At 40.4% G+C, this 25,074-nt stretch overlaps 1 long non-coding RNA gene across 1 annotated transcript in view; it reads right to left on the minus strand.

Moving 5' to 3' along the window:
• The window catches only part of LOC141494966 (uncharacterized), a 65,794-nt gene extending 41,086 nt beyond the window's left edge, over positions 1-24,708 (minus strand). The window contains exons 1-2 of the long non-coding RNA XR_012470599.1: positions 24,600-24,708; positions 16,867-17,035 (exon numbers count right to left, since the gene is read on the minus strand). This is a non-coding gene — a long non-coding RNA (uncharacterized LOC141494966). The remainder of the gene's footprint in view (positions 1-16,866; positions 17,036-24,599) is intronic.
• Between the last annotated feature and the right edge of the window lie 366 nt (positions 24,709-25,074).

Raw genomic sequence — 25,074 nt, forward strand, 5'->3', positions numbered from 1 at the left:
TATATTCTAACAATTAGAGATATCTAAAAGTAGAAGGAGGGGGTGGAGCCAAGATGGCAGCAGGAGTACAGCCTTTCTTAGGTGCACTCTCTCCAAAATATTTCAAAAACCTTAAAAATTATGGCCCCTAACTAAAATTTTTGAGAGACAGAATTCACAGGAAGATCCAGTGAGGCAATTCTCCATCCCAAGGTACCCTGGAAAAATAGTGGGAAGATGGTTTCCACGGGGTTGGAGTGGCAGCAGTGCTCGGAGTGAAGGAACTTCAGCCTCTCCTGGGAAACAGCCCCAGGATGCCTGGGAGCACAGGCTCTTCTGGCAGCAGAAAACAGTTTCCTGACCTGCATCCCAGAGGAGTCACCAAGCACAACTTGGAAGATCAGCAGGAAGAACCTCTGCCAGAATCCCAGGCCAGCATGGCCCTCCTCAGTCCAGTCAAGGCCCTCAGCACAGCCCCAGATTCCAGGAAACAGAAACAGGCTGGTGGAGCTACCCAGAAGGAGCCTACCGAGCAGCTCTGTGCCATAAGCACTCAGCTCCACAGAAGGTAAGGGAGTGGAGGGAGAACTGCCGAGATCTGTCCTCTGTCCCTGGAACAAGACTCCTGGAGATTTAACCATTTTCAGATCCTGGTCACAGCCTGGGGCTCCCATAGAGCAGGGAGCACTTATCGATCATTCAATAGAAACAGGAAAGCAGTCAGAGTCTCACATACTGAGTTTCTTGCAGGGAGTGCTCCCAATTATAATTCAAAAGCTCAGAAAGCACCCCTCAAACCAGGCACAGGCTAAGGAAAATGAGTAAAACAGGGAAAAAAAGGAACCCTAACCATAGATCAATTAGCTTTGGTCCCATGGAGGACCAAAATACACAAGCTTGAAGATGTAGAAAGCTCCAAGCTTCTGCATCTAAGGAACATAGAAGCTGGGCTTCAAAAAAGAGCTTGGACAAAGCTCAAAAAAAGACTTTGAAAATCAAATAAGAGAGGGTAGAAGAAAAATTGGCGAAAAGAAATGAGAGAGATGCAGAGAAAAAACTTGAAAATGAAGCCAGCAGCTTAGGTCAAAGAGATTCGAAAAAACTGCTGAAGAAAAATAACATGTTAAAAACCAACTTAGGTCAAATGGATAAAACACTATTCAAAAAGTTATTGAGGAGGAAGAAATGCTTTAAGAAGCAGAGTTGGGGGGACAGCTAGGGTGAACACAGTGGAGGGGTGGCTAGGTGGCACAGTGGACAAAGCACTGGCCCTGGAGTTTAGCGAGTACCCTGGGTTCAAATCCAGATCTCAGACATTTAATAATTACTTAGCCATGTGGTCTTGGGGCAAGCAACTTAACCCCATATGCCTTGCAAAAACCTAAAAAAAAAAAAGCAGAATTGGTGCAGATGGAAAAAGGAGATAAGAAAGCTCTCTGAGGAATACTAAATCCTTCAGGATGTAGAATGGAACTAAAGGAAGATGTCTGACTGTGTGAGGAAATCGAGGATCACAATAATTCAACACCAAAAAGAAGAAGACAAACTAGAAGAAAATGTGATAATATCTCATTGAAAAAACAACTGATCTGGAAAACAGATCCAGGAAGGAGTAATTAAAAAATATATTAGGCTATCTGAAAGTCATGATCAGGAAAAGTAGTCTTGACCTCATTTTTAAAAGAATTATCTACAGAAAAATTGTCTCCTGATAATACTAGAAGTGAGGGTAAAATAGAAACTGATGAGAATCCACCAATCTGCCCCAGAAAGAGATCCAAAAAAAATTGACCCCCTGGAATATTGTAAGCCAAGCTCCAGAACTACCCAAGTCAGAGAGAGAAAATATATACAAGCAGCCAGAAATAAACAATTCAAATATCATGGAGCTACAATCAAGATTACCCAGGACTTAGCAGCCTCTACATTAAGGGTTCGCAGGGTTTGGAATATAATATTCTGGAAAGCAAAAGAGCTTGGAATGCAAACAAGAATCAACTAATCATAAAAACTGAATATCCTCTTCCAAGGGAAAGATAGACTTTGAATGAAACATGTCTGATAAAGATCTAGGGCTCTTAGTGGACTACTAAATTAGTATGAGTCAGTGGTGCTATGTGACAACCAAAACAGCAAATATAATCTTGAGTTATATTAAAAGGGAAGTGGCTTATAAGAATTTCAAATGTTCCTGTTGAAATGACCAGAGCTGTACAGAAAGTTTGATCTTCAAGTACAGGACTCAGGTGAAGTATAGAGAGGGAGGATGAGAAGGGTAAATTATGAGAGGGACTTAATGATGATGAACTGTGTGCATTCCCACATGGGAAGATGATACTAATAATACTCACGAACTGTCTCATTTAATAGAGCATGTAAAAGGAGCTTTTATAGATGAGGCACAGGAAAGAGTTGAATTTGAAGATATAATATATTGTAAAAATGGAGTCAATGGGTGGAAAAGGAAATGTACTGGGAGTCAGAGAAAAGGAGAGGCAGAATAGGCTAAGATATTTCATGCAAAAGATATTTCATGTAGCTTTTGCAATGATATGGAAGGGGGAAGGGGAGGGGGAATGAGGAAATTGCATACACACTCAATAGGGTATAGACATTTAGAAGAAAAAGGAGAGAAAGGGGAGGGGGGATGTGGGTGATAGAAAAGAGGGTAGATTGTAGGAGAGGATAATCAGATATAACACATTTCTTTTTTACTTTTTGCAAGTTGGTGGGATTGGGTGGCCTTTCTGGGCCCACAGAGCCAGGTGGTTTCTGGGTCTCTGGGGTGGAATGTAGGCTTGGGGCCTCTAGGCCCTAGGGCCAGTGCTCTGTCCACTGTGCCACTTGGCTGCCCCACAGCACAATTTTGAAGAGGGGCAGAGTGAAAGGAGAGAGAAAAATATAATAGATGGTAGTGGGGAGGAATGAATGGAGGGAATTACAATCAGCAACAGTAATTGTGGAAAAATATGGAAGTAGCTTCTAAGAATGTGATCCACCCAAGACAGAGCTGATGGTATCAGAACACAGATTGAAACAGATTTTTTTTTCTGTTTCTTTCACTTTATTTCTCATGAGGTTTTATATTTTTGTGTGGGGGGGGGAATGGGGTATTATGTTTTCTCTTACTAAATACTTAAATAGTAACTGGGTGGAGAAAATGAAGGAAAATTCCCTTTGTTTCTCTCATGCAGTTACTATTTATTCTTTCCATTCATTGACAGTCTTGAAAAAGTTGAATGCTTTAACTTTCTCATCTTTCATTCTTAGCTCATCCCTTTGCAATCTGGCTTCTAAAGTGTTTTATTGTACTGAATGCTCTCCCATAGGATATCAACGACTTCCTTGTCATACAATCAAACCAGCTTCCCCCCCCCCATCTTCATCAGTTCTCTACAGCATTTGATACCGCTGACCACTACTTTCTTTTGAATATTCCTCTTCTCTTGGTATACTTTTTCATTTAGTAGTCTCATACACCTCCACAGATTCAAATATAATATTTTCTTTTCTTTTCATTTTGGTGAGGAGTTTGGGGGTAAGTAACTTGTCCAGGGTCACACATCTAGTAAATGCCAAAAATATAAGAGAAGATTTGAACTCGGGTCCTTCTGACTCCACTTCAGCACCTACCTGCCTCTCAACTATTATCTTAAAGTAAATGATGCCTAATTTCATGTCTCTTGCTTTCATCTATTAATCACACTTTGAATTCCTAAAGTCATTTTCACTTGGATGTCCTTCTAATACTTCAAACCCAGAATCACAGAATCAGAGGATTTGAAAATTTGAAGGAATACCAGTCATCTATTTCAACTACCACACAACAGGAATTCTTACTATAATGTGGTAGACAAATGATCATCTTAGCTTTGCTTGAAGAATTCCAAGAAGAGAAATTCTATTACCTCCTGGGGAAACTCCTTTCGCTTTTTTTAAAATTGGTTTGTCTTTTTTTTCCTTTTTTTAAAAATTTTCTTTAATTTATTTACACATTACTAAAATAGACTTAAGAGTAAACATAATACCTCCTCCCCCACAAAATTCTAAAACTTCATGAGAAATAAAGTAAAAGAAAGAGGGGAAAAATGTGTCTCGATTTGTGTTCTGAACCATCAGCTCTGCCTCTGGTGGATCACATTCTTTATCATAAGTCCATCAGAGAAGTTACTTCCATATTTTTCCACAGTTGCTGTTGCTGATTGTAATTCCCTCCATCCATTCCTCCCCACTACCATCTATTATATTTTTCTCTCTCCTTTCACTCTGCCCCTCTTCAAAAATGTGCTGTGGGGCAGCCAAGTGGCACAGTGGACAGAGCACTGGCCCTGGGGCCCAGAGGCCCCCAAGTCTACATCCCACCCCGGAGACCCAGCAACTACCTGGCCCTGTGGTCCCAGAAAGGCCACCCAATCCCACCAATTCGCAAAAAGTAAAAAAGAAAATCTTATATCTGACTATCCTCTCCTACAATCTACCCTCTTTTCTATCACCCACATCCCCCCTCCCCTCCCCATTCCCTTTTTCTCCTTTTCAGGATGTCTTTCTCTTATAAGCTGATATTTTTATATCAATTTAGGGTTAAAATGCATCATTTAACATATTTTTACATGATCCTCACAACAAACATTATGAGAAGAGCATTTTTTTCAGTCTGGACTTATGATTTCATCAGTGTAAGGAACTTCCAGTGAAAATACTTTTCCCTACCAACAAAAATCAGCTTATTCTGAACAACTAACTATTTTAAAGAATTGACTTGATATACTAAAGAGTATATTTCATATAACTATAGGTTAAATGACTTGACATAGGCATGACTTGAACCCAGGTCTTCTTAACCCCCTGTGTCATGCTGCCCTCTCTTATTATACACCTACTGCTTCTCCCAAAGGTACTTGCCTTTTAAATTTGGTAAAATAAAAATCTGCTTCTAATATCCCTTATACCAGCTTTATTTGTTGATGTTAATATGGCAACTCTTTACAAGTAATAGATAGAAAACCAAGGGTTACATAGACCTCATTTATTATCCTTCCCACTCAAGACAGTCCATCTAAATGGGCTTTTATGCTGTGGTTAATACAACACCATCTTCCCCTCTGTGACTTTGTAGTAACTGACCCCTGTGTCTGGAATGTACTTTCTTCTTATTTTCTTATCTAAGAATACCTTATTTCCTTCAAGGGTTGGCTCAAACGCCACCTCCTACATGAAACCTTTGCCTGTCTCAACAGTTGCTAATTCCTTTCCTCAGAGTAATAAAAAATTATCCTTCGTTAATATTGTTTATGTTTATGTTGATTCCCCTGCTAGAGCACAAGCTCCTTGAAGGCAGGACCTATTTTGATTTTGTCATTGTGTCCTTGTAAAGTACTTGACATGTTTTAGTCTTTTTAGTCATATCTGACTTTTTATAACCCTTTTTGGCATATCTTGGCAAAGATACTGTTGTGGTTTGCCATTTCCTTCTACAGTTCATTCCTCATCATTGAGGAAGCTGAAGCAAATAGGGATAAATGACTGACGCAGGGTCACACAGCTAGTAAAAGTCTGAGACATTTAATAAATGGTTAATGATTGACTGACTGATTAATATATGTACTAACCAAATGAGCACATTGTTTATAGGAGCCATCTAAACATCTCGAAAGATGTTTAACTTAATGAAAGAAATGAATCTTTTAAGGTGTCATTTCAAACCCTGAGACTGGTTTGTGGGCAGATTTTTGCAAGTAGAAGTGATATTTTTTCATTATCATCCACATCAAATTACAGAGACAGCCATTGATTTAAGGCTTTCAAGAACTGGCTCTTGGACCCAATGTAAACCTAAAGGGCAGGTGCCCCCTGTGAACAAATGGAAAGAGTGGAGCAGGAAGGCCCAATTCCCCATTGGACTGAGTCTGTAATTGAGGCCTCCAGTGTGTAACAAAAAGGAGTTGTTTTTCTTCGATCCCCAGACTCCTTCTCTGCCAGTTCCACATAATCACCTTAATTGGGGGTCGGCTTTGTATATGTTTCTAAACGATTAGGTTATTTCTGGGCACCAGCTTGTGCCGAGGAATCGTGTGGATGATTAGTAATTATAGAAATGTTTCCTGGAGCTAGCCAGTGGAGCTGACCCTCAGAGTGCCTGGAATATCCACTTACCAGAGTCGACTGTGAAACGAATCCACCAAGCAGTTCAAGCTGGCCTTGGTCCTCCCAGAACTACCCCTTCCCTTCAGTCATGGCCTGGAAGCCTGTCGAAAACACTTTGGGAAAAGACTGCTCAGCTTGAAATTTTTCTGATAGTTATGACTTTTTGATAAACACTTTTAGATTCTTTTAAAGAATTTGACCATATGTCATGGGAGACAGGATGAGGAAAATCCATTCATTTATCCCTTTATTTATATAATATTATTTCCTAAGGAGCAATTATTTATGTTTTATAAACTGATATATATATATAATATAGTGTGTATGCACATATATAATATATATACATATATGATATATATATATAAATAATTTGATCCTCACAACAACCTCATGAGGTAGATGATGTTATTTTTCCCCTTTTGCACATGGAGAAACTGAGGCTATGGAGAGTAAATAACTTGGCATCACATAGCCATTAAATACCTAAAAACTGGATTTAAACTCAGATTTATCTGATAGCTGGTTGATCTCTCTCTATCCCTACTACCTACCTGCCAGTACACAACAAGGCTGTGGGCTAAAACCCTGTGGGAGAAGAGAAAAATTAATAAGATATACAATCTTTATCTTGGAGGAATTTGGGATTGCAGAAGGTAATAAAATCAAAGATTTAGAGTTGAATCAACCTTAGAGGTCATCTAGTTAAACCTCATTTTCCAAATGAGGAAAATGAGATCAAAAGCAGTTAATGAATTACCCAATATCACACAGTAAACAGCAGGGTGGCATTCAACTCCAGAAGCCTGGACTCCATAGTTAACATTTTTCCCACTGCTTTACTCTGAAGAGAAGATATTTGATTTGACTCAGACACATTACGAGCCTAATATGAGTAAAGTACTTCTTCTCTAAAGATAGAAAGTTAGATATAATATATATCCTGTCCTTAGGGATCTTACATTCAGGCAAAAGATGAGAAGGAAGAAGTCATATACATAAAGGAGAGTTTGGGGGCCAAGTGCTATAAGGAATGTATAGAGAGATCACTTCCATTTAGAGCATAGAATCAGGAAAACTTCATGGAGAAAATAATCCCTGAATTGAACCTTGAAGAAAGAAAGGGTCTTTAGCAAACAGTGATGGGGATATGGAGAGATATCCCATACCAGATGTTGGACTTATCATGAGCAAAAGCATGGAGAGGACAGAATGAGATCAGGAAATGAAGAGTCACTCAAATTACAAAGAAAGTTTGGAACTAGATACCAAAGGGCCTTGAAAGCCAGGAAACAATAGGAAATCTATGAACACACTTGAGCAGAGGAGTAACAAAGATTATTCCATTTATTTCTCTATTCCACTATGTATATGAAAATACAAATTTTGGTTGGTGTTTGTCAAGCTCAGAGTAAAAATAAACTCAAAAAGCAAAGATTTTCACACAATAATGTAGAAGTGTAAAGGATGTTAGAAAGAAGTAAGATTAGATGCAGAGAGCATTTATATGCTTTGACACAGATAGGAGTGGAAATACTGTGGGGTATGATGCATGTTCATGATTGCAGTTATCAAAGAGACTGGTGGATCCCTTGAGACTGGGAATTCTGAGCTACAATTGGCAGTTTTGATCAATAATCTGAATTATATTCAACATTAATTTGGCAAGCCCCTATAATAAGACAGGCCAATCCAGGTCAGAAACAAAGTAGGTCAGCACTCCATGTGTATTTGAAGATCAGATTAGTGGTCAATCAGACTTATGAACAGCACCTACATTTTCAGTATGGGCAAAATATAAAAACCCAGTCCTTTAAAAAAAACCCACATGTAAATGTCGATTCAGATACTGACACTGTTAAACTGGAGCTTGGGAAATATATTGAGACTAAAGATTTAAGTTTTGAGCATGATTCATAAAGACTTTTCTAATCTGAGACTTGGGATACTATTGAATTTTTTTAATTACTTAAAAGTATAGATGGAATACTTATCAAATTAGCAAATGATAGAAAGTTAAGAAGTATAATTAACATGTGGACTACAAAATCAAGATCCAAAAAGATCATGGCAGGCTCAATCATTGTACCAATTTGATTAAGATGATACCTAATAAGGATAAGTCCTACACAAGTTTTAAAAAATCAGCTACATAAGAGCAAGCAACACAACTAGCATATACTCTCTATAAAAAAGATCTGGGGGTTCTAGTAGACTGCATGCTCACTATGTTGTTGTAGCTAAAAATCTGATGAGAGCTTAGTCTATATTGAGAGACAAGGTATTTTGGACAATTTAGGCAATAGTTTTGTAGTATTCTGTCTTTGTCAGATCACAAGTGGAGAACTGTATTCAGTTCAGGATGAAGTATACTGATAAGATGAAAGTGAGTCCAGAATATTACTTGACTGAGCAGTAAGAGATTTAGTGAGTAGTGATATTTATGTCTTAAAAAAAGGATCAATAAAACTTTTTAACTATATAGGAGAGATAATGATCATTGTTGGAAGTGTTATGGGAAATCTGGGACACTATTACACTGTTGGTGGAGCTGTGAACTCATCCAACCTTTCTGGAGAACTATTTGGAACTACGCCCTAAAAAGGCAACAAAAATGTGCATACCTTTTGACCCAGCAATACCACTACTGGGTCTATATCCTGAAGAGATGATGAAAAGGGGTAAAAACATTACTTGTACAAAAATATTTATAGCAGCCCTATTTGTGGTGGCAAAGAATTGGAAATCAAGTAAATGTCCTTCAATTGGGGAATGGCTTAGCAAACTGTGGCATATGTATGTCATGGGACACTATTGTTCTATTAGAAACCAGGAGGGATGGGATTTTAGGGAAGCCTGGAGGGATTTGCATGAACTGATGCTGAGTGAGATGAGCAGAACCAGAAAAACATTGTATACCCTAACAGCACCATGGGAGTGGTGATGAACCTTGAAGGACTCGCTCATCCCATCAGTGCAACAATCAGGAGAAATTTTGGGCTGTCTGCAAAGGAGAGTGCCATCTGTATCCAGATAAGGAGCTGTGGAGTTTGAACAAAGTTCAAGGACTATTCCCTTCAATTTAGAAAAACACAGATATCTTATTGTCTGATCTTGTTACCTCTTAGACTTCTTGTCTCTTCTCTAAGGATATGATTTCTCTCTCATCACACCCAATTTGGATCAAGGTGCAACATGGAAACAAAGTAAAGGCTCACAGATTGCTTTCTGTGGAGGGGTGGGGGGAGGGAAGTAAGATTGGGGGGGAAATTGTAAAACTCAAATAATATCTTTAATAAAAATTAATTAAAAAAATTAAATATATGGGAGAAAATAAAAAGACATGAAGAAATGTAGAAAAAGATATAAGGAAGACAAATCCTACTTCTTTGTTAACTTTTATCTCCATATAAATCTATATCTCAAAAAATAATTTCACACAAGAGAAATTCAGAACTTCTTAATAATTCTCTTTGTGGGGGGCGGAGCCAAGATGGTGACAAGAAGGGATTGAGTCTTAGGAGCTCTCTGATAAAACTCATCAGCTAAGGACTCTAACTAAACTTTCGAGAGACAGAACCCACAAAGGGACCCAGTGAGGCAGTTCTCCTGCTCAAGGTAACCTGGAAAAGAGCAGAAAGACTCTGCTCCCCGGGATCTGAGGGGCAGCCCGCCAGAGGGGTGGCACTCCAAAGCCAAAGAACTTCAGCCTCCCAGAGGCAGCCAGCCCCAGGGCGCTGGGAGTCTCAGCTCACAGCAGCGGGAGAGTCTCCTGGGCTGCACCCCGAGGAGTACCGGGCACAAAGTGGGGGAACAGTGGGGGACCTCTGCCAGAGTGAGCATGTGGAGCCCAGCCCCGGGGCACACAGGGAGCAGCTTGGTCTTTCTGCAGCCCAGAACCTGAAACAGAAGCAGGCGGAGCCCATAAGCAGGAGCCCCCAGGGCATGAGCCCATTGAACCTAGGGAGGGGAGTGAAGAGAGAGATTGTAGAGCACTGTCCTCTGTCCCTGGAACAGGACTCTGGGGCTCTGACCATATTCAGATCCCGATCTCAGTCCAGGCCCCCCCATAGAACAGCAGGGCCCCCCCCCACCTCAGCCCCGTGGCAGAGGGAGGTGCTTATGGTCATTCACAGACCAGGAGGGAGGACAGAGCCTCACACACTGAGACCCTTGTGGGAGTGTCCCAAAAGCTCAGGAAGCACTCCCAAACCAGGCCCAGGCTGGGAAAATGAGCAAGCAGAGAAACAAAAGGAAGACTATTGAGAAATATTTTGCAAATGAGCCCAAGAAGGATCAAAATACTCAGTCTGAAGATGAGGAAGCACAAGCTCCTGCATCTAAAGACTCCAAGAAAAACAGAAATTGGGCTCAGGCTATGACAGAGCTCAAAAAAGACTTTGAAAATCAAATGAGGGAGTTGGAAGAAAAACTGGGAAAAGAAAGGAGAGAGATGCAGGAAAAACATGAAAATGAAGTCAGCAGCTTAGTCAAGGAAATCCAAAAACATGCTGAAGAAAATAGCATGCTAAAAACCAGCTTAGGTCAAATGGATAAAACAGTTCAAAAAGTTATTGAGGAGAAGAATGCTTTAAAAAGCAAAATTGGCCAGATGGAAAAAGAGATAAGAAAACTCTCTGAGGAGAACAAATCCTTCAGACAAAGAATAGAATTCAGGGAGATTGATGAATTTACCAGAAATCAGGAATCAATACTTCAAAACCAAAAAAAATGAAAAATTAGAAGAAAATGTGAAATATTGCAAAAACAACTGATATGGAAAACAGACTTAGGAAAGATAATTTAAAAATTATTGGAAGACCTGAAAGTCATGATCAGGAAAAGAGCCTTGACATCATTTTCAAAGAATTACTACAGGAAAATTGCCCTAATATTCTAGAAGCAGAGGGCAAAATAGAAATGGAGAGAATCCACCGATCCCCCCGAGAAAGAGATCCCAAAAAACCAACCCCTAGGAATATTATAGCCAAGTTCCAGAACTCCCAAGTCAAAGAGAAAATATTACAAGCAGCCAGAAGGACACAGTTCAAATATTGTGGAGCTGCAGTCAGGATCACACAGGACTTAGCAGCAACTACATTGGAAGCTCGTAGGGCTTGGAATACAATATACCGGAAGGCAAAAGAGCTTAGAATGCAGCCAAGAATGAACTACCTACCCAGCAAGGCTGAATGTCCTCTTCCAGGGAAAAAGCTGGACTTTCAATGAACCAGGGGAATTTCAAATGTTCCTGTTGGAATGGCCAGAGCTGAACAGAAGGTTTGATCTTCAGATACAGGACTCAGGTGAGGCATGGAGATTGGAGGAGAGGGGGGGAATATGAGGGACTTAATGAGGATGAACTGCATGTATTCCTGCATAGAAAAATGACACTGATAATACTCATATGAACCTTCTCAGTTAATAGAGCAGGTAGAGGGAGCTTTCATAGTTGAAGCACAGGAGAAAGCTGAATTTGAAGATAAAATATGGTGTAAAAATGGAGTCAATAGAAAAAAGGGAAATGTAATGGGAGAAAGAAAAAGGAGAGGGGGAATAGGCCAAGATATTTCATATAATAAGATTTTTCTTTATTACAATGAGCTATTGCAATGATATGGAAGGGGGGAGGCAAGCGGGAATGAGGGAACCTTTGCTCTCATCAGAGATGGCTAGGAGAGGAAACAGCATATATACTCAATGGGGTATAGACATCTGGAGTAAGAAGGGAGGGGAGCAGGGGGAAGGAGTGGGGATGTGAATAAAGGAGGAGAGGATGGACCATGGGGGGAGAGTGGTCAGCTATAACACATTTTCTTTCTTACTTCTTGCAAGGGGCTGGGATTGGAAGACCATAGGGCCAGGTGGATGGATGTTGGGCCTAAGGGGTGGTATGGGGGCTCAGGACTTCTTGGCCCCAGGACCAGGGATCTGTCTGCTGAGCCAGTCAATGACCCTACAGCAGAGTCAGAGTGAAAGGAGAGAGAAAATAGAATACATGGTAGTGGAGAAATAAGAAAGGAGGGGAGTTGCGATCAGCAATGGCAACGGTGGAAAAATATGGAAGTAACTTTTGTGATGGACTTATCATAAAGAATGAGATCCACCCATGACAGAGTTGTTGATGTTGGAACAAAGACTCAAGCAAATTTTTTGTTATTATTATTTGAGGGAGGGTGCAGGGCAAGTGGGGCTGGATGGCCTGCCTGGGGCCACATAGGAGGGTGATCTTTGGGTGTCTGGGTCCGGATTTGGACCCAGGTGCTCCTGGCTCAAGGGTCAATGCTCTGTCTGCCACCCAGCCACCCCTACTATTATTACTATTTTATTTTATTTTGGGTCTTTTTTTTCTTCTTTTTCTTCTTTTTGGTTTTTGCAGGGCAGTGGGGATTGGGTGGCTTGAATGTCACATGACTGGGTGATTGTTGGGTCTACGGGGCTGGATGTGGGCTCAGGTGCTCATGGCTCCAGGGTGGGTGCTTCGTCCATTGCACCACCTGGCCATACCTACAATTATTACTATTATTTTTTTATTTTAATTTTTTTCTCTCCCCTTTACTTTTTTCGCCCAAGCAAGTCTATCTATATTCATGGGGGAGGAGGGGTATTTTGTTTACTTGTAAACAAGAATATTTTATTAATGTAAAAACACATTTGTACAAAATGAGAATAAAAAAATAATAATGCTCTTTACCAAAAAAAAAAACAATTCTCTTTGTGTATTGAAATACTTGTTGCAATGTTCATGCTTGTTGTAATTATTAAGCTCATAGTCATTTTTTTGTGAAAGAAAGGAAGATATTTAGTGTAGCATGGAGAAGATTTAAGGGGCCTCTGATTGTTGTCTTCAAATATATGAAGGTCTGTCATGTGGAAGAGGAATTACTTTGTTTGGCTCCCGAGGATGGAACTAAGAACAATGGGTAGAAGTGGCAAAGAGACAAATCTAGACTTGAGGAGTCAAGAAAAACTTGCTAACAATTTGAGGATTTAGAAGTGGAAGGGGTGGCCCCCCCAGAAGCAGTCTAGAAACAGCGACTGGAGCCTCAGGCTCACCGCTGCTCATGAGCACGGAGTTTATGAGAGAGAGAAATTAATAGGATAATTCTTTTCCATCACTTCTTTATAGCTGACTTTTAATGACAATAACTGTTTTACTGCAGAATCAATTTTGACCTTTGATGGAGTTTGGTTTTTCCCTGCCTTTAATGATTGAGCAATTTGTCCTTTATGCTTTTTGTGGAGTGGAAGGATGGTTCAGCATTCAGAACATCCATCATTTTCTGCTGCTTAAATTTATGGGATTAAAATACTTTGGGGTAACAATGAATTTTAGTCAGCAGTTTAGAAGATCAAAACAGAAGCTTAGTCGCTCCTGGCTCATAGTCCGGTGATCACCATCTTGGTGTTAATGGCAATTCCGTGTGTACTTCAGTATGGCTGTCCCACAGAAACCATATGCTGGGTATATAATATATAAAATTATTTTCAAAAATATTAGATGACCTGGATGACCATGGAAGTCATTTCCAAACTGAAATCCTGTGATTCTACAATGTACATTATGGAGAGTATTTGGAAAGACTTCATAGAGGTGGCAGGTCTCCCAGAAGGAATAGTACTTGGATGGGAAAGAGAGGAAAGGAAGGAAAAGGGAATAGAATAAACTTTTATATGGTGCCTGTGTGAGCCAGACTCTATGCTAAGCATTTTACAAATATTATATCATTTGATTCTCACAAAAACCCTCCATGGTAGGAGATACTATCCCTATTTTATTGTTGAGGAAACTAAGGTGGACAGAAGTTAGGAACTTGCTCAGGGTCACATGGCTAGTAAGTATCTCAGATTTGATTTGAATTCAAATCTTCACTGTCTAGCTACCAAAAAGGAGTGGGAACAAGTTAAGAATGAGACTGAAGTGTGCAAGGGACAATGAGAATCCTAGATTCTGAATAGGAAAGGACTTTATAGGTGATCTACTCTAAGCCCCTCATTTTACAGATGAGGAAACTGAGGCCTAGAGAGATAAATGCCTTACTAAAATCACCCAAGAGATGGGATCTGAATGTAGGTTTTCAGACTTCAAACTCAATGAACTTTCCACTCAACCACGATAAGGAGTTTGACCTGGATAGAACAAAAAGTTATTTGGAGGTTAGGGCCAATAAATTAAAAAAGACCAATAGGTTAAGGCTTCTGTTATTTATCTGCAATCTTCTTTTTCAAACTTAGTTCCCTTCACAATTAGTTATTAACAAAATCCACAGGCCTTCCCCATCCCACTATGCTTATAAAGCTAAACCCAACTGGACCTTTCTTTAGGGTGATGGATCAATGACTGTACTGAGCCCCAAAACACACAGCTAGTTAGCTGCAGAGTAGAAATTAGAACCAGATCTCCTGGCTTGTAGTTTTATTCTTTTCCCTTTATACCACACTGCCTCTCCTGAGCGTAAGGAGTCATTCATCTTCCTTATTGTGTGCCAAGCACACTTGGCCAAGGAAGTCATAGTTTCCAGGTCTGAGATAGGGGCACTGTTCTTAGGTCTAGTCTAGGTCAGGCTGGACTGAGCTATAGTGCAAAGGAAAGAATATTAGATTTAAAGTCAAAGGTCTAAGTTTAAATCTAGGCTGCCATTTTCTTCTTTTTCTTTCTTTTCTTTTCTTCACTTTACATATCTGTGGTCTCAGTTTACCAATCTGTAAAGAGTGTATTTGAACTAGACACTCTCTTCCTGCTTTAAATCAATGAGCCTAAGATTTGATTTATTATTTGTTCAGGGATCTAGTCAGTACTTGGTGGGCTGTTTCCAATAAAAAAAAGAGCAAAGTGTTTAGCTGGAAAATTGTAAGCTAAAGATCTCTAAATCTGGAATTGTGGGTGAATCTCAAGATTACTGGAAACCAGTCAATATGCCAGCTGTTGGTCATGTGAGATTAAGTAAGGAAGAGATGTCTGTTGTCCATTTGGGCAGGTGCAGGCTGGAGCCAACTTGAACTGGCTCTAGTCAATTATTAACTTTTCAATATAAATATTGACAACTCAGAAATTAACAAAGTCTTCAAATCAGGAATGATTTAGGAGATTTTTTTAAATTGTATAGACTTAAGAAAGTATTGATAATGCAAATGAAAGTTAAAAATATGTCTTGTGTTTTTAGAGAGATGGCTGTTAAACATGTGCCAGCACACCCTTATGTAGAGGTTACATGTATTTCTGAATGGGTTTGTCTAAATATGCTCACAAGGAAGTTTTGATAGCTATTTCTGGAATCTTGCCACCCTTCTACAAGGAAGACATCAATTCTTCCCTGCAGGAGAACCAGGGAAAAAAACTCATGATGCTGGCCACTTTCCTTTTCTTAAAGGAGGCTAGGTGGGTGGGTATTGGACTAGAATTATCTATATCTTACCCCATAGCTACTGCTAGTTAAGGTTCAAGCAGCTTTTCTAGTTGTTATCCCTTAAAGGGGAAAGTACAACCCCCAAGCTTTTATTTAAAGAAATTCTAGCTACATGAAAAACCATAACAATAGTGAATAAGTAAGATAAATAAAAATAAAATAAAATATGTAAAATCCATTTATCCAAGCAGATAACAGACAGAAATCAAAGTTATATAAATTAGAACCTAACTCTTCGACTGGGAGACAAGCTCTTCTCTAGTTGGAACAAGTTGGAAATGAGGGCCATATCTCTATGTCAATTGCTTAACAAGGTCTTCCCTCTTTGTCTTTATCTTTTTTTTCCCAAAGAGGGTTCAGAGCTTCATGTTTTCTTTCTGGAAGCAAGAAGGAGGTAGAATTTATCTCTTTTCCTAAGCTCTCTTCAACATGGGCATTTGAAGGTTTGAAGTCAGTCTTACATTAGGTTTTAAAAGTTTTTAGAATTTTGAGAAGGGACAAGACTTTGCAGATCATCTCTTCTTGTGTCATCTTTTTTATAGGTGAAGAAAGTGAAGCTTGGAAAAGTTATATAGAGGCACATAAAGCAGTAGGTAACTGAGTTGGAATTTGAAGCAAGGTCTACAGATTACCTTATATTTGTAATATTTATTCTGTATATATTTATTTATAAACAAGTTGTCTCCTACCTCCCATTGAATGAATTTACTTTGTATACATTTTGTTACCTACTATACAAATGTATACTGTCTAAAACACACTTTGTATATATTTTCGATCTTTGTACACAAGTTGTCTCCCACCTCTCATTGAATGTATTTAGTTTGGATACATTTTGTTACCTACTAAACAAATGTATACTGTCCAAAACATACTTTGTTTATATTTTCAATCTGTTTTCATATTATTTCCCTCAATAAAATGTAAACTCCCTGAAGGCATGAACTGTCTTATTTATTATTGTTGTAAACCCAGCACCTAGCACAGTGCCCCACACTTGATTAATTGATTGACTCAGACTCCAGGTCTCAAGGTCTTTCGACTCAAATTCAATATGTGTTTCATGATTATCCTGACCAATGAAGACCAGAGAGAGAGACCAAGCCAGACCTACAGTGAGATGACCTTATTCAGGAGAATCTGGTGTGGTGTGTTTTCTAATAGTCATTGGAGATGATCATATAGAAAACACTATTCCAACACACCTAAACATGATTCTCCAGTCTTTGCCCAAGAGGAGTCCAGATTGTGAGTTTGGGTTCTCTCTATAATTGCTATTTAAAGAGCATTGGAACACCCCTCCTCAGAGGGTAAAGCTATTGCTTTATTTACTCACTTGTCTGGTAAAAACCCACTCCTTCAGCACGCCAAAGAGGTGCAGAGATGGAAAATGTAAACCGTTCCAGCTCCTGAAGGCCAGCCTCTCCCCACAGCTGTCTTGCTTTATGAAAGCATGAAGTCAGTGCATCCAATCCTGAGCTATCCATCACCAAGTCAGACGCATCCTGCAAACGGGATCCACAAGAAAAACGGGCAGCAAGACCTCAAAGAAACAACAGATGGCCCCCAAGCAGATGGAATTAGGTGCTGATGTTTACATTGAGCTGTTCAAATGAGTCCTGGCCTGAACGCCTTCCCAGGCAGGACGATGGCATGGCCCTCCCCTTTCTGCTATGGCTGAAAACACCTGACACTGGGATCAAGAAATATTGGGTTTAATTGCAGTCCATTAAAATGTGGAAATGTCTTCAGTGCAGGATTAATGGTTTAAGTGAACTGGAGGCTTTTAGAGTATTTTTAGGTCCTTCTTTAAGATGCCTATGTTCCCCCACCCCACCCCCTCCCTGAACTTCTCCAAGAAAGGCTGGCCACATGTTTCTCATCTCCTGGTTTTAGGTAGGTAGCATTTTAAATGACTCCGAACATCAAGCACCTTTGATTTGTGACTTTCAGAAAAATGTTTGTGTACACTAAAGGATGGTAAATTGTTGCCTCAACTTTGACAATTATTTAGGTTATACTCTCCGCCTTCTCCCTACTACCAGCACCCTTGTCATTCCCCCTCATGTATATTGTTGAGGTTCTTCCTACACAGGAATTTGATATTACTTCTTGGAATGAATTTGTTTTTAAGTGAATGTTTGACTCTGGGGAATAATTGCAAGAAAACCCTAGGAACCCAAATTCACAGTCTGATCTGAAGTCTGGAGGTTTGCATTTACTTCCTGAATCATTAGGAACCCTTTAGAAATAAAAAATGGGTAGCAGAGAGAAAATATGCTCTAGGCTTAGAGAGGGTTGGCCCTCACAAGGGAATTTCTCTTGCTAAAGAAGACAAAGTCTTTTTCCACCTTATAAGTGGTATTTGATGTTTCTATCAAGAAGACAGAAACATTTTCATTCAGAGGCCTTCCTGAAAATTTTGTTCTAATTCAGGACAGCAGAACTCAATTAAAAATTTAATAATGTACCAAATTTCTATGTGATAACCTGGGTGTGAACTGAAGATGATGATGATGGTGATATTTTGTCCTTTGTTCTCGACGAACACCATGACATAAAGGGAGGTGATGCCATGACAAACACATAAATTGAAGTGGGAGGCTGTGCTAAGTCTCCAACCTCACTTAATTCTCCAGAGTCATCTAGATCCAGTGGCCAAATATGAATCAGGATGGAGATGGCCCTGGATGCCAGGCAATCAGGGATAAGTAACTTACCCAAGATCACACAGCTATCAGGGGCTGGCTTCAAACTACTGTCCTCCTCATTCCAGGGTCAGTGATCTATCCACTTCACTGCCTAGCTGCCTCTCCATGGTGTGAACTATCATTATCACCAATATCACATCATGTAGAATAATGCTAATAACAATAATAGCCACATACATACAAATGTATATAAATAAACGTGTGTTGCTATTGTTCCATATTTATGTATGTATATATGTGTATGAGAGAGAAGAGAGAGATTGTGCTACTTCTTTCACTATATATAACATATATTTCAATTGTTCTGTATTTAAATGTGTGTGTATATGTGTGTCTATATGTATATGAGAGAGAGAGAGAGAGAAAGAGAGAGAGAGATTGTGCTACCTATGTCACTACAGGCAAATCACTTTCACTAAGAATCAGTTTTCCCATCTGTAAAATGATAATTTAGTTTTAATTACCTAACACTGGGATTTTGAAATGATATAAGGTAATAGATGTGGTAATATTTTAAATATAAGTCATTATTGTTATTAATATTCATTTAACAAGTATTTGAGTGAGTACCTATTATCTTTAGAATTCTATGCTAGCCCTTATGAGTAGTACCTATGATATACATAATTCATGAATAACCAAGATCACATTAATATCACTTATTACTTGCATCACATATCATACAATGACTCATCTAGCCCACATATATTCAATATTCATTCAAACTGCATTTATTGAGTCTGCTATGTATTAGTCAGTATACTATATATGCTGATATAAATAGATAATCATGAAATAATACCTCTCTTCCAGAAACTTACTTGCTATTAGGGAAAACATATATACATGTAAGTGAATGCAAAATGTATACAAATTGCAAAATCACAGTGAACTATAGCATGTCTTTCACTGAAACTTTGTATTGCATTTTGCTATTTGCTTTATAATATATCAAGATATGATTCCCCACCCCTACTCCCCATCTATGGCTAGGAAATATGTAGATTTTCATTCTCTTCTAATTTTTGATAACTTTATATATATATAATCTGATCATTGAACCATTTGAAATGTATTAAGAATATTGGTCAGATTTCATTTTCTGTCAACTTGTCCCAGTGATTTTTTGAATATAAGTATCTTCCCCATAATTTGCATTTTTAGGTTTATTAAATAAATCTGATGATTGCATCTGGTTCAGAAACATGCTTTTCTGATCTGTCCCATTGATATGCTCTTCTTTTGATCCAATAGTAAAAGACAGCAGAAGCAGTTTGGTATAATAGATGGAATGCTGAGTTTAGAGCCAGGAGAACCCAGATTCAAATTCTACTTCTGGCATCTGCTAGCTGTGTGACCTTAGATAACTTTTATGTACTTCAGGCACTGTCTAGGACTAGGACATTCAGAATCTGTCTTTCTAATTTTCACATACATATTCACTGTCTATGACAATGGTATCAAACTTCAATCTTAAAATGTAATATTATCTGTTTTATTATATTTTATTTCTTTTGCTAAAGAGCACATGTCTCTCCTCTTCTCCCCCTCTGCTCTATAGTTTCATTGCTATTCTCTTCAGTCCCTAGCTGAATCTCTAGTGATTCAAGTTCCAGATGATTGTCATCTCACCATTGGTTCCATTCCCTTTACTCTACAGCACAGGTGGGGATATCTGGCCTGCTGATCATTTGATCTAGTGTTACTATGACAACCACAGGTGAGATTAGAAATTCAATAAATATAGGAGCTTTTAGGGATAATTAAATGTTTGAGCAAATATAAAGGGGAACAATATTATATATAGCCAAGTGGCCCTTGGCACAAAAAAAAAAAGATAAAGACTTGCTTTAAAGAGCCCTGGTTCTTGCACTATACTCAACTTTGTTCTCCCTCATTTTATTTCCAATCTTTTTCATTGTTCTCTATAGTTTTGTCATTCTTCTGCAGATAGGATTTAAGACCTTTTTCAGGGATTAAACTTTATGAAACTGTCTCACATGAAAAGAATTTCTAAATATTTTACAACTCAAAAACACACCTTTGTTATCATTTTTCATTTTTATTTATTCGTTTATTTATTACCATAGAACCCAGAGCTTCATACATAAGATATAGGAACACTCCTTACATCTCTCAATGAAATTTCTGTCTCCAATCCAAAGATTCAGGATGACTAATCACCATTAATAACCTCTCATCTCCACTTTCCAGGAAGCCTGGCTCTAGCTCTCATCATCTCTTCCCACTGAGTTCAGAAATTTGTTTGTTTTGGGGGAGAGGGTATGCTCCACTCTAATCATGATTTTTTCTGTTCCCCAACTTCCCCCCCCCAGGTAGCTGAGGCAACTGATTCAAATTACTCAAATATAATTCTAGAAACTGTAGAGGGAGGGAATAGGGTAGAGGGAGGAAACTGTACTTATTCTTCCTAGAAGGATGAGAATCTATACACAGTGGGGAGAAAGAGGTACATGTAGTCTCTTGGTACTTTCTACTTATCTGTGTCAGTTCACCATAAGCTCCTCAGGAACTTTTATTGTTCTGTCTGTCATTCACCCTTGTAACAATAGTTTTTAAAAGGATCTAGCAGTAGTTGAAAGAAGATATAAGAAGACACCCCAAATCTATCCCTTCATGGAGGTATTTCTCCACAGGTGTTACAGTATGTTTTTGGAGTTTTTTCAATGTATTTCAGATATGCTGTGTGACTTTTTTTTCTCTCTTAAAAATTATATTTCTGTGGTGGCTAGGTGACACAGTGGATAGAGCACCAGTCCTGGAGTCAGGAGCACCTGAGTTCGAATCCGAACTCAGATACTTAATAACTATCTAGCTTATGTGGCTTTGGGCAAGCCACTTAACCCCATTTGCCTTGCAAAATCCTAATATATATATATATATATATATATAATTTTTTCCCAAATAAATGAACCAAAATTTATTATTTGCAGGATCTGAGTTACAGTGCTTTTCATTGCAAGGAAAACTTTCTTAAGCCCTTTTTCAATCCTCACCAAAAAAGACATATAGTTTCTTCAAAAGAAATTGTCTAATATTTTACTGCTTCCTCCCTATCAAATGGTACTGCTGTCTCCTGCCCAGGTGTTCTTGTAATGCCTTTGTCAGTAATGAGTTGTGACTTTGAGCAAATCACTCAACCTTCCTCAGTTTCTTCATCTGTAAAAATGAGGATAATAGCTCTTGTCCCACCTATGTCATGATTGCCATGAGACTAATTAGGTTTAATCAATAGTCAACAAATATTTATTGATTATTGCTAGGCATTTTGCTAGGAAAGGGAGGATACAAAAAAAAGGCAAAAACCATGTCCCTGCCATCAAGGAGCTCACTTTTTTTTTGATAGAGACAGGATGAAAAAATTGTACATTCAAGATATATATGATGTCATTGGAAAGTAAAACCATTGGGAAATACTGATAATGTGAACTTCAAAAGGACAGGGCCTACAGTCTTTTCTAATATTTCTCTCTCTCCCAGAAGAGAGATTGGCACAGTATTCTGTTCAAAATTGGATGGATGGATGGATGGATGGGTGGGTGGATGGATAGATGAATACTACATACTGTCAGAAGCCAGTATGGGATGTTTGGGGGTGAGGACATGTATTAAACCTTATCGTGAGTAACCACTATGCTTCAGTCTTATGTGTAGGGCTAACCCTGGTCAGTATCCCCATCAAGGCATCCATCCATAAACATTTGATCAGGGCCTGACTCTAGGATAGAATTACAAGGCAAGGAAGAAGTATGTAATTCTCCTTCAGCTATACCAATTTTCCCTTAGCCTAGTTGCAAGCAGAGAACTGAGCAGGTAATGTGTATTGCTTTGATTCCTCTTCTGCAAATAAGGCTGGACAAAATAGTGAGAAGACTTGAACTGTCAGCTGATGGATTACCTGTCTTTCTGTCTTTTGGTACCTAAGATTTAACCACTGTTTGAAAGAAATGAGTGTTATAAATTCAGGGCTGATAACTGATAACTATTTAAACCCCTAATAGTTTAGCATTTTCCTCACAAAGTTTTATCCCCATTTTACAGATGAAAAAACAGGCTTGAAGCACCACAAACATTTTTTTTCTGATCATTTCCCCCCCTAACTTTTTACCTTTAGATAATTTCTCTGAATGAAAAAAAAAAACCTGACAAGAATGAAACCATAAAGCTAAATGCACCACTTGCTTGTTTGGTACATACATGTTAGGGGCGGGGGTTGTCCTTCCGTTTTGAAGACCATGACATCAGGGAAGTTGATGCTATGACAAGCATGTAAATTGGACTTGAGTGAGGGGGGGTGCTGTGCTAAGTCACCAGTCTCACTTTCTCCTCTGGAGGCATCTGGGTCCAGTGGGCAGATATGAATCTGGTCTCCTGGAGATGGTCCTGGATTCAAGGCAATCAGGGTTAAGTGACTTGCACAAAATCACACAGCTGGTGTCTGAGGCTTAATTTGAACTCCCCTCCTGCCTCCAAGGCCAGTTCTCTATCCATTGTGCTACCTAGCTAGTCCTAAAAAGAAAGAATTATATATATATATATATATATGTATATATATATATATATATATACATATATATATATAACATGACACTTTTAGTCACATACTAAGAGTAGGGCAGTTGGGTGGCCCAGTGAGCAGAGCACTGGTGATCTTGGAGTCAGGAGGAGGGGAGTTTGAATTAGGCCTCAGACACTTGACGCTAACTGTGAGACCTTGGGCAAGTCACCTAACCCTGACTGCCATCTCCAGTCATCCTGATTCATATCTGGTCACTGGCTCCAAATGGCTCTGGAAAAGAAAGTGAGGCTGGTGACTTAGCACCTCCCCCAATCAAATCCAGTTCATGTGCTTGAAATGGCATCACCTCACTGATGTCATGGTGTTCTTCAAGAACTAAGGACAAAAAAAATTCATCAAGAGGAGGGCATTATAAAAATATGGATAGTTCATCTTCTCTCTGAAGAGGAAAGTGGAGGCAATACCTTTCCCATTAATGGGGACAGATTCTAGAGATCCTACAAATAAAGAGGAAATCCAGGCACATCTAATTCCCTCCATTAAATTCAGTTATCATATATTAAGTATCTGCTAGGAGCTAGGCACTTTCAAGACAGTTTCTACCTTTAAGGAACTTCAACCTGGGTCTTCCTAGGAACAGCTAACATCTCCTCAGGCGGCCTGCCCATTCCCCTACAGTGCCTGATGAAGAATCCTTCACTATACTTGGTTACTTGTTTAACAATGAGCTTGGAGATCCTTCCAGCACCCGGGAGTGTAAACAGAGGGCCTGGGCCTTTAGACACCGGGGTGCGGTTAAGGGAGGGCTCACCTCAGGAAGGGTTTCTCCCTCACCCTTTCTCCCAGTTAGAGTAGATCCCACATGGGGAGCAGTTAGGTGGTGCAGTGGATAGAGCACCGATCCTGGAGTTAGGAGGATCTGAATTCAAATTCGATCTCAGATCCTTAATAACTGCCTAACTGTGTGACCTTGGGCAAGTCACTTAATCCCATTGCCAAACCAAAAAAAAGGGAATAGATGCCACCACCAAGAGACCTCGGGGCAATTCCCCATGGTGCTGCTCCCCGTGGGGCAGCTCCCCAAGGTGCAACTCCCGGGATGTCCTCCCCTTCCACCCCTCCATCCCTCTCCCTCCTTCATCACTCCTGGCAGGTCCCCTGGCTCATCCGTGTTTATATTTCCGGATGTTTGCGGATTAGTGGTTTGGGTTTTTTATTATTATTTAAGAGCTCTCCGAAAGCAGCCTGGAGCCGCGGGAGCGCATTCCAGCAGCATGGAAAAAGTGAGCCTGTGCGTGGCCGCGCCGCCGCCGGCCTCCTCTCTGCTCGGCGGGATGATTAATGCGGATAACTCCCCTCCAGCGGACTCATTAAAGCTGCGGGTGTTTTGCTTCGAGGCCTCTGACATTTCCTCCTCTCCCACTATCAGAGGTAATGACAGTGGCGTGATTATATACTTATTCCTCTCCACCTCCGAGCCGTTTTCCTTGGCACGCGGGCCCAGGCCCCTTTCTGCGGCCCGCCCGGCCGGGTCCCGAGGCCCGGGCGGCCCGCCCAGAGAGGCCACGGGGTCCGGGCCCCCGAGTCGGCTCGGGCCTGGGCTGGCGCCCTGCAGCGCCCCGGACGGGTGGCCCGGCAGCGTGGGCACGGGGGGGGGGGGGCGGGCAGCGGGGGCGGAATGGGGGGGCTGGAGGGAGGGGGCGGGGAAGGGGGGCTGGAGGGAGGGGGCGGGGAAGGCGGCTGTTATTCTTGTTTTTCTTCCCCCTTCTCCTAATCCTGTTGTCAAAAAATGTCCAAGTTAAACAAAGGGGAAATTACCGAAGGAATCTGGAGCGCAGCCTTGAAGAATTAGGTTTCACTCTAATTGAGCTCATCCGCTGCCCGGGCAGGCTTGGCCCCCTCGCCATGTTAATCAGGCTCGCTGTCATCTGGCCGGCTCCCCGGCTCCCCTCCCCCCGGACGCCCTCCCCGGGGGCTGGGCCTGGGCCTGGGCCTGGGCCTGGGCCTGGTGGGCCCGCCGCGCCGAGGAGCGCGATGAGCCCCTTTGGCTGGCCAAAGCCCCGCTCCCAACACTGGGGTCGGCTTCCTTCGAGGAATGGCGCGCTGGCCTGGCGCGCGCGAAATCCCCGTCATGATGAAATGGCCTCTCGTGGGGAAATCAAAACCTGCGGATTCCAGAGGGGTGACGAGGCGCAGTGATTGCAATTTGGGGTGGAAGCCCTCCCCCAGCCCGCGCTCCTTCCTTGCCCCACATCTCCCTCCTCTCAGCTCTTTCCACCTTCTTCCCCCTCCC

The sequence above is a fragment of the Macrotis lagotis genome, chromosome 8 (genome assembly GCF_037893015.1).
Source record: "Macrotis lagotis isolate mMagLag1 chromosome 8, bilby.v1.9.chrom.fasta, whole genome shotgun sequence".
In the NCBI taxonomy this organism is placed as follows: domain Eukaryota; kingdom Metazoa; phylum Chordata; class Mammalia; order Peramelemorphia; family Peramelidae; genus Macrotis; species Macrotis lagotis.